This window comes from Ostrea edulis, chromosome 1 (assembly GCF_947568905.1).
Source record: "Ostrea edulis chromosome 1, xbOstEdul1.1, whole genome shotgun sequence".
NCBI lineage: Eukaryota > Metazoa > Mollusca > Bivalvia > Ostreida > Ostreidae > Ostrea > Ostrea edulis.
This window is the reverse complement of record NC_079164.1, coordinates 11,568,991-11,587,411: the sequence shown is the minus strand read 5'-3', so window position 1 is coordinate 11,587,411 and position 18,421 is coordinate 11,568,991. Positions and strand designations below refer to the sequence as shown.

The 18,421-nt window shown below is 35.6% G+C and overlaps 2 long non-coding RNA genes across 5 annotated transcripts in view; one reads left to right on the top strand and one right to left on the bottom strand.

Moving 5' to 3' along the window:
* Positions 1-3,592: 3,592 nt before the first annotated feature.
* Positions 3,593-12,923, top strand: LOC125664098 (uncharacterized). Of its 2 annotated transcripts, XR_007365718.2 has the most exons (4): positions 3,593-3,682; positions 10,286-10,416; positions 10,742-12,733; positions 12,800-12,923. It is a non-coding gene; the product is annotated as an uncharacterized LOC125664098 (long non-coding RNA). The 2 variants fall into 2 exon arrangements; XR_007365719.2 differs by lacking the exons at positions 3,593-3,682; positions 12,800-12,923 and adding an exon at positions 9,453-10,025 and having other exon boundaries at positions 10,742-11,146.
* The window catches only part of LOC125664099 (uncharacterized), a 35,763-nt gene continuing 21,034 nt past the window's right edge, over positions 3,693-18,421 (bottom strand). For all 3 annotated transcript variants that reach the window (XR_007365721.2, XR_007365722.2, XR_007365724.2), the window contains exon 4: positions 3,693-4,611. This is a non-coding gene — a long non-coding RNA (uncharacterized LOC125664099). The remainder of the gene's footprint in view (positions 4,612-18,421) is intronic.

Here is an 18,421-nt window from a genome sequence, read left to right as displayed (position 1 = left end):
TAACGCCAAGAGCCTGTAGACAAAGTGCCAAATTTTTGATAATTGAAATAACTGGAGGATGTTGGCTGTTTCTAACATATTCAGACCAAGCAGTGGAAAAGTAACGGACGTCCCGTGCCGATCAATGTTTAACGATTAATTACAGTAACTAAGAAAAACGTACGTCAATCTAATTAGATAAAGATTTCTTAGATCCGCTCTTAGGCAGAGTATACGACGCGGGTCTAAGAAGTCTAACTGTAATTACCGGTAGGTTGGACTTGCGTCTACTGTCAATATAAAATAGAATAATAATGATATAATATACACGATTGCACAATATTATATATATTATACATCATGTAATTGCGAGGAATATACGTATAGTTATATTTAAGCACAATTAAAAGTTACAATGACATACATAAGCGCAATTAAAACACAGAGGTGATGAATTAAAAACATATTACGCAGCTGTTAGGCGCTGAGATTTAAAGACGTGTAATGTTAAATTATAAAATTCTGTAAAACTCTGGTAAATTATTCCATAAAATGACAGATATTATATTGAAAGACATTTTGAAGTGTTCATTAAAACGGATATTTACAGTTACTAAAATGATACGTTCAAACTTGCACAGTTACTGCCATCGAAATGTAACGGTTAGAAAACTTCGTCATTCCTAGTAAGGTTTGGGGTATTTATAGATATTGTAAGTAACCTTTTTATTATTGATGGGTACGTGACGTCCTGTATGCGTATAGAAAGGATAAAATGTATGTGTTTATATGGCGCACGTGTACATGTATGGGACTGTAATAACTATATATAGGGAAATTCTAAATATCAGTGCAATAGCTATAGATATATTGAACTCGCACTGAAAAAAGACCATCTGACTTAGCTACTTTGAATTCACAAGACGCGACATTATAGTCAGAAATTTCCGACACAGTGCGGAAACAGGTGCCCGCTGAGAGGAATTTTATTTCATATTGATTTTTATTTTAAAAGAAGTTATATTTTTTACGAGAGCATAAAATATAGAGATAAATGTGATTATTCAAAATAAATATGACAGCACCAATATTTATAAATTTTTCAAAGGAAAAATGTCACATTCAATTGTATGAATTACAGAACGATGTGGGTGGAGAAAAAATGTCCGTCTATGGACGAGAGCCGTCCCGGTCGCTTAATCGTGGAATTTATGTTTTACATAAGCATTTTTCAATAAAAAAGAAACAGGGAAACGGCTCGAGCTCACTATACGATAAGTAAAGATGTACACATATTATCTATGCACAGTGTAACAGAATTACCTTAAATGATTACAAATTGTAATTTGTATATTTCTTCAAAAAGCTACTGCCCATAGAAATAATGTATGCTCATAGCGCATATAATCAATTACATATCATGATATATGTATGTTTACTATATATGTACATAAGCTTATGTTAGTATAATTATGGTATAATGTGTGTTGTGTACACCACTGTACTCCCATTATCATAGTATGTGTATATCAATGTGAATGTCTATGTAACAGATGAGTGTTCTTTATCTACATGTATGTGGTGTATTTAATGCATGCCTGTAGACCGTTTGGTTTTGTGCTGATAAACTGAACTGAACTGAGCAAAATATTCGTAATATTCATCTGTATCATGTGAAAATAAAAAACAAAATATAAAAAAAAATAGCATGATGTTAAAGACTTTAATAAGGTGTGATGTCGAATAATGAATACGGACATTTTTCTTTCTCTGAAACAGGAAGAAATCTCTGTTTACTATCAATACTGTCTGCACGTCACACTCGTCCCCCAAAACGTGCATTATCGTGCCCTTTGTTGCACACAAGATATTTTCTTCATGACCCAATGAAGGAGATGATAAATCATAAAAATGAAATACGCATGAGTTTTTTTTTATTTGTACAGATGTTTTTAGTGTTGTTTCCATACAAATGTTATGCTAATAATGCATTGCTAAATAGAACATTAACTCTGCAGATGAAGCTTAGATAGCGAGACATACACGTAGCTAAATGTCGATATCATCGCCAATGATTCTTTGTCAATGAAAAAGCTACGGTAAAAGGCAACAAGTGTTACAACCTTTTTATGATTTGGTCATGCTTCTAGATTTTATAGTATCAAATGATTCTAGATTTATTGTAGTAGTTTGTCAGACTCTATGCAGGGCTGAATCCCGTAGCAATTGCTGTCCAAATATTTGATTTATAATTTTTTGCATCATTCAACAGAAGTTTATGTCGTATATTACCACGTCACAGGTTACGTCAAATTTTCCACTGTCTTTTTTGGAACGCCGTCTGAAGACCTTTTGCATACAAACATTTGGATTGCATAAAGTTGCATGGCATCTGAATATTTTGTTCATTAATTGAAACTGTTTGGACAAACATACTAGTCACTGATCTTGAGGCATGCATACAGGGAGGAGAAACCGGAACAGTTGGTCATGCCTCTTCCAGAAGACGCCCTCTAACGTTAATCACCCGTGTTATTTCTCCAACAGGTGCCCCCCAGCCAACTATCCCCGGTCACCGCCAAAATATATGGTCGGTGTTTTTTAGAGCACTTCATTTCTTTGAGGTCTACAAAAATAAATGTTTCTTTCTCCAAGAAACAAACACATGAAGCATATCGCAGCGTCGTTAACCTGGGCCAAACTTCCAGGAAATATCATTATTTGTGACGAGAACGAGGCGCTGACAGACAGCGTGGCACCTTGCCGAAGTTCAACTAACCGACCCGATGCAGGGAAAAAAAATAGTCGTAAAAAACTTCTTCTTCATTTGTCTTCCGAAACCCACTAATGACCGAAACACTAGTATTTGCAGTAGAAGTCTCTCATTTTGTGTTTTCTACTTTTTGTTTAATTTTTTTCCCTCTGTTTTGTTTAATAATCACCACTCATATAAAATTGAGTAAATTTATGCATAAATCAACGTATTAAATCAATAGACGCCTATGATATTAAATATTTAAATGTTGTCATGTTTTATTTAAGTGAAGTATCATTTAATATTCAAATGTGAACATTAAGTTAAATTTATCATAATTATTAACGTTTAATTATTATCAAAGGTATTAGAAAATTCCCATCCGTGAAACTTTCATTTAAACTAAAAGTGCAGGTGCGGCATTGGCCAATGTAGTTAAAACGTTCATTTACATATATAAAAAAAAAAACAACCCAACTTCATTAGCTTGTTTACAATTTTCCTAAATATTTAAAAAAAAAAAGAAGATTTTTTCAAATTCCTCTATAATTCATATTTTATAGTATTCTGTATCAAATATGTAACACGATGTTATGCATATTATTTTTTCAAAGAATAACTTGAAAGTAGATGTAGTCTATATTACTGAACCGTCAGATAGCATTGTGAAATATTATGTATTATAGTCACATCTTAAAATGACATTTGTGCATGTATATTCGAATAAATGTCTGAAATGAATTGTGCAGTAGCCTATGTTTTGAACTTCTTCTAAATCTTATTAAACATTTGATCGGTGATAAAAGATTGCGCATGCCTCAGAACGAGACTAGAATAAATCCAATTTATTACTAGAAGCATGTTCAAACAAAATCTTTTTACACAAAGGAACAATAGATGAAAACTGTCATAGGATTTTATTGTCTTGGGAAGAATCGACTGACAGGGGTAGGTCTATGAAGTTTTGATATATTTATTTCAAAGAGGTTCAATACAATGGATATATACACTGAAACATACAGTACCCATTGATCAGGCGTCCGCAATAATTTCATTCTACATACACGTGGGGAAAATGCCGCATATCTCATTAAATTGTCAATTTCCAGTTTTGTTTATTGAGAGCGTGTCATCATTTACCCGCTAAGACAAGAACAAGATATCGATAGGGGTCTCCCGGATTCCAAACATACTCCGTAGAATGGTCACCAAATGTTTATCAGCAGCAACGTCAAAGTAAATCTATTGATCCCTCGTTTTATTGTCAATTTGATTTGCCAGATATCAGAAATATTCTAATATACAAATTGTAATGTGCGTTTCATTATACCAACAAACTTTTAATGGCCATTACACACTGAGTCAATGGTATAAAAGAACTTTTTAAGTTTCTCAGCGCAAGACAAATCAAAAGACACGAGATATTTTGTCATGAAAGCCAAATTCAACTGAATTAATACCACGGTTTAAGCCACGTGAAAACACATTGTTGTTTAATTCGTCTAAAAAGTCAGATATAGTTTTATAGAGAAGTTGTACCATGTCCTTTGATCCTGTGATAGATTAGGATAGCGTAATAAAGCCGTCACTCAGATAGAAAGGAACTGGCTTCTGAAAAACGTCCACGTAACGTGAGCGCTGGAACCCAGGGGACAGTCTCGTGAAAAAGACACATATCCCCTCGCTATGGACGTAGCTGAATGGCATGCTGGGCACACTCCTTGGGTCCTTGGTTTAGATTATGAGGTAATTAAACCGTCATTAATCATCCCGGGTCCAACCGCCCTTCTGTAGACTCCGGCCCATTCTAGCTGGTAGTGTCTTGTTTTGTAACCTTGCTGGTATACCATTGCCGCGGAGGGCTTTGTTTGGAGTCACTGAAACAGAAACTATCATGGATGAAGATATTACATTAATGTGAATCTTAAACGAGAATAAAGTTGCCGCATTAACAGACCTTTCTATTGGGAATGAAAAATGAGAAATTATTCCGTTTAGATTTATGAGCATAGGTGCTTTTATTGTGTATTTGAAAACATTTTTCGTCTTTTTCTTGTAGATTTCTTTGTATATTGCTAAGTGTCTCACATTTGTAAATATCTTCAACACCTCTACATGTGATATATAGATCCGTGAAACTTGCAGTGTTGATTGCATACCAGCAGAATTTTATAATAGAAATTTCATTTGTGAATCTTGATTGTAGACTTGCAAAATAAAATCGAAAGCCTAGCGTAATAGCTATAGGCGTGGTCCCACCGATATCATTGCCATTAAGTTTATGTAAACGTCATTTCCTTTCTACAAAATATTTAACAAATCTTATTTACACAAGATGAAAATTACAGCCTGAAAATGATATGAATTGTAAAGACATCATCGCCTCTTTCTGCATGTTGAGAATTATCAATAATTCTTCATCTATATTAGAGAGCTTCTTTCCTTGAAGTCACCCAGCCCAATCTACAAACTTAATTTCTTGCATGCAACTACTTTATGATATCTAGATTACAGTTCAAGTTTAAAAATAATGAAGAACAACCTATTTTGTTTTCCTACCGCAAAAGTAAATGAGACCCGGTGCCCAGTTGTCTGTCGAAGCCTGCCTCAGATGAGCAGGGGTGACGGTCTACGTTATTTCTACCAATGGCTAATGTGCAGGGGTTACGTGTGATTTCAATATAGTATAATTAACATTAGAGTTGTACTGCATAGCTTTAAGATCAAAGGTAAGCGCGATGTTGAGTATAAGCCATAACAATTTCTAACCCAGAAGATGGCGACAGTGCATATGGTAAAACGATGGAACAGCTAGTGTTTTCAACTTGAACAAATTGCACAGGAGGGTGTTTGTTTTCAGCTATGTGTTATTCTTGTTAAAAACATTTATTGATCTATAAAAGACCGCAATCCATTTTCTTTCCAATTTCATCTGCTAGCTAAATATACGTATAGTCATCTTTCCAGCCAAATGACTTGCCATACGACGTCGAAGAGCATTTACATCAATACCATTTAAACCTGATAGAGGAACAACCGAATGCTACTAGGATCAAATGAACAATAACGTTTGTTGCATGCGCAAAGAAGAGCAACGACAGTTCATCACATACGAATTTCCTAAAAATTTCTAAAAACCGCCATCGAAGAGACATTAGCGCTGGAAGCCAATTGACTTTCACTAGAACATGAATTTCAATAGTTGAAGCACACACCGTATTGGAAATCTAAAAGCAAACAGATGCATCGACCGAGATGGTCGAGAATCTTTTGTTGGCGAAATTCTTCCCGCTGTGTCAAATAGACTATGTCACGGCTGTATGACAAAAACAGCAGTCTCTCAAACCGCTCTGCAGAATAAAAACTTCCCTCCCCTTTCACACCCTAATCCAAAAGTGATTTGCCCGCTTATTCAAACTTCATCATACGTCATGCATGACTTGATTTACCATTTAGGATTTAAAATTTGACACGTTTTATTTGGAATAGCTGGGAAGAATACCGATATATGCGATGAATTTCAAGTCTTTTCAGACCGTGCGATTGCACCATGATGTCTATTTACACACGTTTGGTACATTTATCACGAATCTAAAGCGATAATCACCAATCTCCAAACATTCTCTTCGAATTAATCCCGTGGTCGCTGTTCTATCGGAAACCATGCGAGTGTATTACTCTCTTCCGGAATTTTAAAATATTTTTTCCCGACCTTTCCCCCCAGTACTGCGTGTCTGAAATACTTTCAGGATTAAAAATAATTGTTTCATTTTTATTGAAATATTCTTATCCAAAATAGATTATTGTAGAAGTAGATATAATTTATTACAAATTTTCTTTTAAAAGCGGCAACAATGTTGAGGAAATAGTCCATGCATTTTTAACTTTTCCCGTTAATAACATTGTGCACAGGTAATATATTTTTCTTCAGACATTTCAATTCAAACTTTACTTATGCCGTTTGATATGTATAAAATTTGAATAAATACAGCTAAAAGTTTTATATCTGCATATGAATAATCTCATTTTTGAAAATATTAATCGAATGATGATCTCAGTGATCTATATCATGCTATTTTCATCGAAGAGATCGGGCATAAATCATCGAAGTCATGGATATCTCTGAAATAAAGAAGCACGAGGACTGATATTCAGGTTCTTACTAAAAGTTAAGGACAAGCACATAAATCGGTAAATAATATGGAAATGCCACTATTTCTAGCAAGGTGTATGACTAATTATGTGTGACAAAATTTGCAATGCGGTAACGTGAAAAGGTTAGGGCACAGCTAAAATAGGCACCTTTTGCAACCTTTAAATCATCGTTAAAAAGAACACAAAGGCATGCCCTGCGGTGTTTGCACTGGAATTTTATAATATTATTTTTATAAACCCGGAACTAATGTTCCGTAAACAATTTTAGATTTTTATAAACTTGCATCTGTGGCTTCTTTTATTTATCGAGTTCTTTGTGTTTAGCAAAGCTGAAAGAAAAATATACATAGTTATAGAAAGTTAGTTTTTGTCCCGGTTTGTTATATTCAGTGAGATTACAATCTTTTATTGATCAATGAACATTACATTAACAAACTATTCATACACATTTTAGGTCAGATAGAGAGAAAATAATATAAGTAGGACACACAGATTCTTAAGTCTATTCATATATCTATTTTTATTACTTTTATCCATTGTTTTGGCTGAGCAATGACATGTTCGTATTTCGGCATCAAATTTCATCCCAGCCTCGATATGATCCCGGAGACCACCTAGGTTCCGGATGGCTTTCTCGGATGACTGTGAAGTTCCGGGACCACCGCTCTGAGAAAAATGACGTACTAGGTCCTCTCACTTGGTGGCACGGCCGAGAAACGACACCCACCAGTCAATGCCCCCACTTATCGTGTAGATAACAAGACGCTAATAAGTTGTGACGGACTGTAATACAAAACCGGGTAGAAAGAGGTCGGCTTCTTAACACATTAGCACGAATATGACACACAAAATAAAGCCAATCACTTAACTAATCATGCAGTATAATGTGAGTCATAAGTGCAGCGTAATTTTATAAGACTCAATGAAAGAATTCTGAAGGTCCATAACTACAAGTTGCTATCACAGAAAGCTAGACTGTGTATTACTTAATGCAAAACTGCAGGTAACCAAAATATAATTCAAAACTTGCAATACAACCGTATACACAAAACGTTTTATTGCTTTTCAATATAATAATGTGAAAAAATAAGAAATCAATTTATTTTTTGTGTAGTATATTCACATACGGTTAGACATGCGCATTGCCAAATCCAATTCCGCTTTGCGCGCATATTCCCACTACAAAACATTTGGTTTATGTAACAATTACTATTTCCAGGAAGAATTAATTACCTAAGTACATAAACAAAGCAAGTTGTCACAATTACTGGGGAGAACAAGTCGTAGTTTACAAGAAGCCTTCACGTGGCCTGACGATTGGCGCATCCCCCCACACTTAAACCATTCCTAAGCTCCTGTCTGAACAGGGTTGTTGAAATGTTTATTGTACAACAGTGTAAAACATGTTATTCCAGTAATACTCGGATCATGTGGTAATCATTCTGAAGGAGTTATATTCTTACACCAAGCCCCGGATGTATAATTTTGTGGAAGAGAAAGTAGATTTATGTCACCCTGATAGACGACAGAGCCCCTCAGTTTAACATGTTGTCAGCTGTTCTAAACATGCCATGATGGACGAGCGAACATAAATTATAGGTAGCAGCAAATATTATTACAGAGAGAAGGACTTGCGGGGAAATCGTGTCTGCTGGACCCATCAGAGTGGCGTTGAATTTGCAAATTGCAGAAAAAATTGCCACATGGTCAAAATGCCAGCAATTAAAATTTTCTTGGCCATTATTTATGACTTGATTGTTGATGCCAGCGTCTACAAGCATTCTTCAGTGATTTCATATGTAGATTTATTCACATTTATTGTGGCGCTGAAAAATAAGATTTGCATCAATATATCACAGTTTTTCAAAAGTTTACTGCTATACACGTGAAGTGTCTGTCTTTTCTAAGACTGTATCTTCTCTCATTCCCTCTGGCGTCTTTATATATTTGATGCAAAATACCGATAATTTTCGTATTTTTTTCATCTCAGTGTGACGCAGCGCGAACACGACAAGGTTTCAGCGGCTGAAGGGCCCACACAGAACACGACGCATACCCTTATAATTGCATCAAAGCAAACCTAGTCGGAGCCCGATCCTCTGCGCAGCTTCCTGTCCTGCTATTGGTTGTATTTTTTATCAGGTGTAAAGTACCTGTTCTCAGTTTTAAGACATCTCTCCTATACTTCAGAAGGAACATGTTTTTGAAATTAGTGCAAAATTGATTGATTACAAGTAAAATGCTTTTTAATGTGTGGGCATTTGTCTGTTTTTCCTTTCTGCTGTGTCGGCTGGGTTTGTCGTTATCATATATCCCATTTCCTCCGACAATACTGTCTGAAGTGATTTATGTCAAATCAAATCGCTGAAGAATTTTCCGATAAGAGCATTATGCGATATGTGTATTTTTGATTGATTCTTTTAATTGTACGCGTTTTGATGTCATGTCTATTATGAATTAATTTTCACTGAAAATATCAGTGTACAATGAAAATAAGTTTCATAAGCATCTCTAAAAACTATATAACATGTTTCAATGACTTCAATGTGATTAAGTGAATGGAATTGAACAAGATTATCATATTAATAAGATAACCACAGGGTATATGAATATTAAAGATAACATGATACCTAACTCTTATTGAAGGCGTCATATGAAATGTGAAAACTGTTACATTTCATAGAAAACGTGAATTGTATTACATTTTCTTTTGATTTCCAAAGAAAAAACAATGTACAGCTCTCACTTCATAAATTATTTTAAAGGACAGTGCAAACTCCACACAAAATGTAAAATTGTACGGGTTTTATATGTGAAATGCGTGGTGAAATGTACGGGTTTTACAGGTGAAATGCGTGGTGAAATGTACGGGTTTACATGTGAAATGCGTGGTGAAATGTACGGGTTTTACATGTGAAATGTGTGATGAATTTTCCCACCCTTTTTGTGATCCCTCAAAATCTACATTTTCATAATTCTAGGGAAACCCAAATCATTAATGTGATAAATTTCAGAAACTCAAATACGTTTCGCATATGATGTGTTTCGTGTATACATTATTGATTTGTATGGTGAAAGCACCCCGTGATACAAACCTTTTTTCTTTGGATTTTTTAAAAATGTGTATCCTCTGATCGTAAGTATTAAGGACTGTTGAAGGTTTATTATTGTAAAGTTAGCCACAATTATTTGTTAATTTACTTCTTCAGTGAAAAGTGATGTGTTTTTGATTTTTACTGCTTACAAACTGGAATAAAACATTCCCATAACACTACTTTCGCTGGTCATTTTATGCGGCTTATCGAAGGAAAGCTATTCGGAGAGTTTCGGATTTTATACTCTCCACGTGGCCAGCGAAATTGACGGCATGGTAATTATAACATTCTTGAATTGCAGACCTCGGTGTTAAACTGGTAATTTTCTGTCATCGCTTCTTCATTACATGGCGAATACAAGACCTATCAGGAGAGGGTTTGGTTTCCAGAGCTCGGACCTGGGCTGGAATCCAAAGTAATGTTAGACTGTAGGTAAGAACTATCTCGCATTAGATTGCGACACCATGTTGACTTCGTCAAATTCATAGATAAAGTGAAAATTGAAAAAAAAAAAATCCACGAACATTTTATGTTGGAAGAAAATATTCATTATACATGAATAGTTTCAATTGTTGCTTTGCCATTTCAATTAGGGCATAATTAATTATGATTTTTATTACACTGAAGCTTATGCACGTGCAGCGCACTCTCAGAGAGGAGAATTCCAATATATTTGTAAAGAGGACATGCATTCTACTTTAAGTCTCATTAGCAGCGAATGACTGTTGTTTTTCATGTTTCGTTTTCTGTTTCATAGAAGCACTAGATCCTCCCTATCTTGTTTGAAGATGAACTTCCAGACAACAAGTTATTACTGAATAAGACAACACAGGTGTCAGTGTGCATGATACTTGTCACAGCAGCCAGCAGACGATACCTTTATAATAGGTGCTCATGTTTTATTAAAGGTGCATGACACAATGAAAAGCTGTCAGAAAGACTCTTCGTAAATGTCGTAAAACTATATCGGTGACGTATCACGGATATGGTGTCCCAAATGTTGAAACAAAAATTGACGAGAGTTACAAAAATGTGTTTTGATAGATAATATGTACAGCCAAAGTAAATTTATCGGTTATCAAAGGCTGGAGACATCTGTTTGTGCTCAATTGTATTTGAATTCAGATATTTGTTGCTAATAAACATTGTTCCAAACTCACAAGTTACCGTCATGTCAGACGTTCTGTACGTGGGTTTCAGGGGCTGCAGCCTCACGAGACATTACGGCAGTCATCATTTCTACTTGGAGAACAGAACGTAATCGTTTTCTCACAGGTGAGACTCATTTGCATTTTGTTCACCTCCTGATCCTGCTGTATTCGCGATATTTCTATAAGTACCGCGACTTCCCTGGCAGATGATACGAGTCTTCTCGCGTCGACACACTCTCATCCCAAAATAATGGAGGCACCCAGGCGCGAAAGTGGTTACGACATTTCTGATGGGACCTTAACGGTTTTAGGTTCAACTCTTGGAAACATCGAGAGGAGGTTTCGGTATCATCTTGACATTTCGTGATCCCACTCAGAAGAACAAAAGCACGGACGGCTGTCGGGGTTCTTAAGGATCTTTAATAAAGTGATATCATTGATCAGGGTGTTCATTGCTCTTCCTAATCACAACTGTCAACATGCGAACAGATTGGGAAAACGTAACGTTCAGTCGATGTCATCCATACGCACTCATGTCAGATAAATAATTCGGAAAAGATGAGCACGAACACTAAAGTATCGATGAATATTAATTTGATATTTTTGTTTCAATAAAATTATTTAGTTCTCCCCCTCCAACAAACAAGTGAAGAACAATATCACACTAAATCAACACCTACAAGCATCAACACGATCAAGTCCTGTAGATTGTGAAATAGCTGGCCATATAAACATGCATGGAAATTGAAACTAATGGAATGTAAGACACACAAGCATGGACGTGTATACTACGGCTGGTGATAGAGGTCGCTGTACACGTTATAAGCGTAACGTAAATTACAGGCGTCCGCCCAGTTCCTTAGATGACCCTGTTCTTAGTAAATATAACAGCCTGGTCCCAGGACCATAAACTGAGAATAGACTTAAGTCAAAATTTTGATTGCTTATATCATAAGATTTATCTAGCACACATGTTTAAAAAAAATTGCAGGTATATGTATACAAAAAGATCAAATGCAATCATGTACTAAACATTTTATTTGTTTATAAAAATTATTTCAAAAGTTAGCTGGATTTGAAATTTAGACCTAAATCTATTCTCAGTTTATGAGGCCAGATCTTCAGTTATCCGTTCATCAGTAAACGGAAGTAGAAGGCAGTACTATACAATGTGTATCGTGATCATTACAACTCAGAGAAGCATCGCCCACTCCGCCTTTCATTTGTACGTGAATGATTTAGTTTAGGTTCTGAAAATAGTTTGAATATACCTCCATTTCTGGAGCAAAATAATAATATGATAAAAAAAAAAAAAAAAAAAAATTATGATAGCAGTATTTATTACTTTCCAGAGAATTTGATTTAAATCAAGTATCATATTATAAATTGTACTTCATGAAAGACAAAGATAACGAACAGTGTTCAATCTCATGTGATTTCAATGAACAAAAATTATGAACCTCAATACAATCTATGTTCATACTACATGTAGCTTTTGTGAACATATGATATACGTTCATTCTAGCTTTTGTTAATATATATATAGTCTTTATTTATTCTAGCCGCAGTTTTGGGAACATAGTCTGTGTTCATTCCAGGTTTTGTGAACATATAATTTGTGTTAATTCGACCTTTTCTAAACAAATGTAGCCTGTTCGTTCTAGTTTTTGTAAACATAAAATCTGTTCTTCGAGGGTTTGTGAACAAATAATCTGTGTTCATCCGAGGTTTTGTGAACAATTAATTCGTGTTCACTCGAGGATTTGTGAACAAATAATCTGTGTTCATTTGAGCTTTTGTGAACAAATGATCTGTGTTCGTTCGAGCTTTTGTGAACAAATAACGGCGTGAACATGACAGCTCCCATGTGATTCCATGCTTCACATCACTATTTACCTCGTGATATCGACCTTACACGACCTGCATTTCACGCTTGTAAAAAGCTTATTGCATCGAAGTAGAGATCCGGATTTGTGGAACTACGAAAATGTATATATCAAGTTAAAAACCATTCAATAGTTTTCCACAAATGGGCAATAAATTACGACCGGCCCACAAATTGAATTTACCTAATGTTTCTGTATTTCCCGATTTTAGGTACACTTTGTGGAAAGATATAACATACTATTATGACAATTTTGAGTCTCTTTTCTGATGACTAGCATGCAAGTTTTTCGACTGGGTCAATTTTATCATGATTACGTTGTGAACTGCAAACAATGAAAAGTTGTTTAGGCAAACGGACGGAGTAGACTACCAAGGGACCTTTTACTTTGTCGTTCATCCAGTTATTTAACATTAAAATGAGTAGTGACACGTGCTTATGAGAGGGTTGAACATTAATTCTTTTTTTAGTTCTTGAGCAGAGCGACTTCAGCGCAAGTTGTTTGTACAACTGTAATGCTGAGGCCGTACCGGAAAAAAACCGACATCAAAATAAACCTTTATAGATTGAAATAAAAGAACAACAAACAATGGATGAGAAAATTTCACGCGTTTCAAGTAAAAAAAAAAAGCATGGCACAAAGACTGAGTTAGTTCTTATTACAATAAATTAGGTACATGTATGTCGTTCTAATAAATTTTTGATAAGCGTTAAGGGATATGCTTCATAAATATGCAACACATTATGTAATCTTGTTTTCTAAAACATAAAAGTTTTTGACGTGTAAAGCTATCAATACCATACAAAATCCCAACTAATGGACTCGTCACGACGTGGGATTTTTTCATTTTACAGATTTTACACACCTGAAAAGAAAACCATCTACATTTGCGGCAACTGCTCCGATTATTTCGGGGAAAAACTTACATAAAAAGCTTAACGTACGTAGTATTATGCAACATTATTTATAAGTAGGGGAAATCATTGATGATGTGTTCAAAATCTGGTGCCAATGTGTAATATATGCTGATTTCCATTAATAGGTTGTGAACTCCTTTTTTTTTTATTTCGTCAGTTGTTATTTTTGATAAATGTCATTGCCATTCTCATTCAGATTGTCTTGTTATAAATTAGTTAAAGCAAAAACAAGCTTCGGTGAGCTGTTTCAGTTACGAAAAACAGTATAAGACTTATAGAATCCTTACTTACTACGAGTGTGGCAGAAAGAGCATATCCGAAAATGGTTTACACTGTAAGTGTAAACTAAAACATCCAAGGTTGTCTTCCAGAAAGTTATATCAAAATTTAAATTTAAAGAAAACAATTCAAAATATTTTGCTTCAGCGTGTAACGTAAATCATAAAAATATGACGTCACAATCAAATGACGTCGCAACAGTGCGAGACAAAAATCTCATATAATGGCTGTCTCATATGGGCAAAGTCGATCTCACACTGGTGATAATGTGAGAAATAAATGTCTCTCTGTATTTTATAATTTTACAACAACCCTTTAGATATCAATAGAATTTTAAATAGCTTAGCCATGGGTACAGTTTAATGGTAGCTTAGCCATGGGTACAGTTTAAAATGGTTGGTGAGCAGTCTTCTAGTGAGATAAGTTAGCAAATATATCGTACCACGTCCAGTAAGTATACAGATCTACCTGTCACATGACTGGCTGTGACTGGTCCAAAGTTGAAACCAGTTGCACGATTTCTATTGCGACTCTACAAGACTTAGGTAGCAGGGGACAGTTTCGCACTAAAGGCCCGGTCAACTTTTTCAAAAAAATGGAAATACCCCATATTTGAAGTGATATTACATGTGTAAAAATGTATACAATAATTTTAGGATGCATGTCAAATGTAGGTGAGTGCTTAATAAAAATGTTGATATACAACATGTAGGTGTCACCATGATTCCTAGCATATAGATGGGTGCAAATACGAAACTAAGACACGTGGTCAGTTGCTGAAGAAATTCCGGTGAAAACATGCAGGGTCTAGCAAAAGGTCTGTAGCTGTGAGGGAAGGTGGATGGCCCCATATGAGAGGTAGATTTTTGAGAAGGGCAGATAGGGTTCTTGATTGTGCACAGTGTCTAAATCCCCATGTTTGGTACTGTGATGGTGTGGGGGTGGTGCAGATTAGCCCAAATGAGGGAAAATCAAAGCAAAAAAGGGGAACCTGCTCAGAGCATGTTTTGTGCACCAGCACCAGTATTTATAGATTACATGTAATTTAGGGTCATAATTTATTAACTACACTAATATGAAATACAAGTATTGTCATAAAAGGGAAATGTGATTTTTCATTAGTCTGTCATAATCTGACTTTGGTGTATACCCCCTATCCACATGTTTCAAAACCAAAGAAACTGTCCCCTGCCATCTTACCTAACCATAGCTTATAAATAAGTCGTACCTTGAACAGTCGGTCCCCTCCCAATAAAAGGAGTTGAATTGGTAGTTTCAGAGTTCTGTGGTCCTTAGAAAAGTTTTCATCCATTTACACATCTCGAAAGGATTGGAATGGGTCCAGAAGAAAGATTTGGATACTGAGATACCAAAATGAAGGTGTTCCGAATGTTATGTGAACAATCTCCTATTTGATTCCAAGTATGAATGAGTTTCGAATGTACATGCACGCCCTATTCGATCCTAGGTAATGGAACAACGAACAAGGTACGAACGACTCACGAATGGATTGCCTGAATACCCAAGGTTACAATATGTACCTGTTATACTGGTTACACATCCAAAACATCTCTCCCACTCAAGTTAGTGGGAATAAGGGGCGGGAACTCCTTTCCGACTTTTCAAAAAATTAAATAAAATCACACAAAGAATTAGAGAAAATTCATCCAAGAATATGTCTCCCTCACCCTTTTTGTTCCACTGTTTGCTTCACTACACACAAGTTAGCATTAACAAGATGCGAAGTTCCTCATTGACATTATCTTAGTAGCCTTTGGTGATTAGGTCTTCAATCAGTCTGTTGGAATTTTTATGGGCATGAATTGTGCTCCTTTATTAATTGTCCTGTTTCTATATTCTATACATGGCAGAATTTATTCAAAAGCTTCTACATGAGAAAAAAATAGCTCGCTGTGACCTTCAACTCTACATTTAGATATATCGACGATGTTTTATCTATTAACAATAATCATTTTCATTCATATATCGATTGGATAAACCCAATGAACTCGAAATAAAAGACACCAAAGTGTCTTCCACATCTGCTTTGTACTTATATATTTTATTGAACATAGATATTAACGGCAAACTAACAACTCAACTTCATGACAAAGGATGACTTCAGTTTTTCCATCGTCAACTTCCCATATCTATGTAGCAATATTGCATCATCACCTGCATATGGTGTTTATATCTCTCAACTGATTCGGTAAACGAGAGCTTTTTCTGCGCATGATCAGTCTTTAAATCGAGGTAGGCTACTGACAAATAAGTTGATGTTTCATGGTTTCAACAGTCTGGTTAAAAGTCAGCATTTCGCAGCTTCTATGGTTGTTATAACGATCTAATTTACTAATACAACCTGCCATTGGATAAAATCACTTAAATGCTATCTGACGTGTTTCATACCAGTTGAGACAGTTCTTAACACACCGACTATGACTATGGATTACTCCATTTACCTGATCAAGACATAGGGCTCACGGCGGGTGTGACCAGTCGACAGGGTGATCAATGTCATAAATCATATAAAGAATACAAAATCAAAAACAAGGCTTACTCCTCCTAGGCACCTGATCCCACCTCTGGTGTGTCCAGGGGTCCGTGTTTGCCTTGTTTTTGATTTTGTATTCTTTATATGATTTATGACATTGATCACTGTTCGTTATCTTCACCTTTTCGCAATGGAACTGAGGTTTTAATTGTTGGTATAAGAAATGTTCGAATCACGGACACGTCGTTTGTGTTGCCATTATTTTCTCAAATAAAAAAAACCCCTTTCCGAATATGATATGTTAACGTTTGGCGACAATCACTCACTCATTCCATCGATCACTGGGGGATTTAAGGAAGATCTTGTCGTAGCTCGCCACGCCATTCTGTTGGCAGCTGTCGTGAGGAGGTCTGGCATCTGACAATTTGGTTCATTCCTTGACAATGTTGGATCAACTCTTCCTCTGCCACCTCTGTCTGCGCCCCCCCCCTTCTATCCCTCTACAGTCCATGTAGGATGATTTTGGAGAGGTTGTTATGTCGTATGACGTGACTAAACCATGCCATATCCCGTCGTTTGACTTTCACCAGCAGTGGTTCTTGGGCCCCAACAACGATAATGGAAATCAATGAATATGGTAGGTGTCTGGACCCCTAAATACCCTTCTCATATCTTCGTTATTTGGAAACCTAAATACCCTCCTCATATCTTCGTTATTTGGACCCCTAAATACCCTCCTCATATCTTCGTTGTGAAAAATAATTTTGTAGAGAGAAATCGTGATTTTCATGCACAATTATAACGCAATTAAGGAAATTAGAATACAAATCTAGTACAGCTTAAAACTGAAAGAAGAGTTTTCAACTTCAATTGAGAATGTTCGATCTAAAACAAAAATAACATGTGGAAATTGATCGATGTAATGCCATTACCTCCCCCCTCCCCCCCCCCCCCCCGGGGCCCGAAAAACCATAATAAAAATGAATAAATAAAAATAGAAAAAGAAAGAAAGAAAGAAAAACCCCAACAAACAAAGGATAAGACTGGTAGCAATTCTTCTTTGAGTAATCAATGGGAAACCGCTCTGTGAAGCCGTTGAAAACTTTTAAATTATGATCGATTCATAACATTATGATATCATTTATAAGTCAAAAATAAAAGTCATTATTATTAGCTTGTCATTACCGATCATTATTATCTAACCTTTCCAACATCACGTAGATATCGACTAGTTTGATGTAATAGACCCGGAAATTAACACAATTACATAGTACCAATCCCTTTATAAAATTCACTTTGGTTCTTTGGCAAAAGCAAACCTACATAAGTACTAAATTTGCAGACTGTTATTAAAGAAATAAAAACAATACATCGCAATTTTCTGTTTTAACCCGCTGCCGTTGCATATATAACTATTCTGATTTTTGTGTAATTTGAGACCCCTTATACACAATATTAACTTGCAAACACGAAGGGAGTGCAAGTATTATAAATGTTGGATAATAATTTGATAATACGGTAAAAATTACTCTAATGTACATTAAGTTAATAGAGAACAGTTTAAGTGGGGACACACCAAATTGAGTAACGAGGCACGTGACATATCAGTGACCGTATTGAAACACAATTCTGCACACAACGTGCTCATAGGCAGCTCACAAACGTCTCACTTTTTGTCATCGAGTTCCAGCAAGAAATAGAGAATGGCAC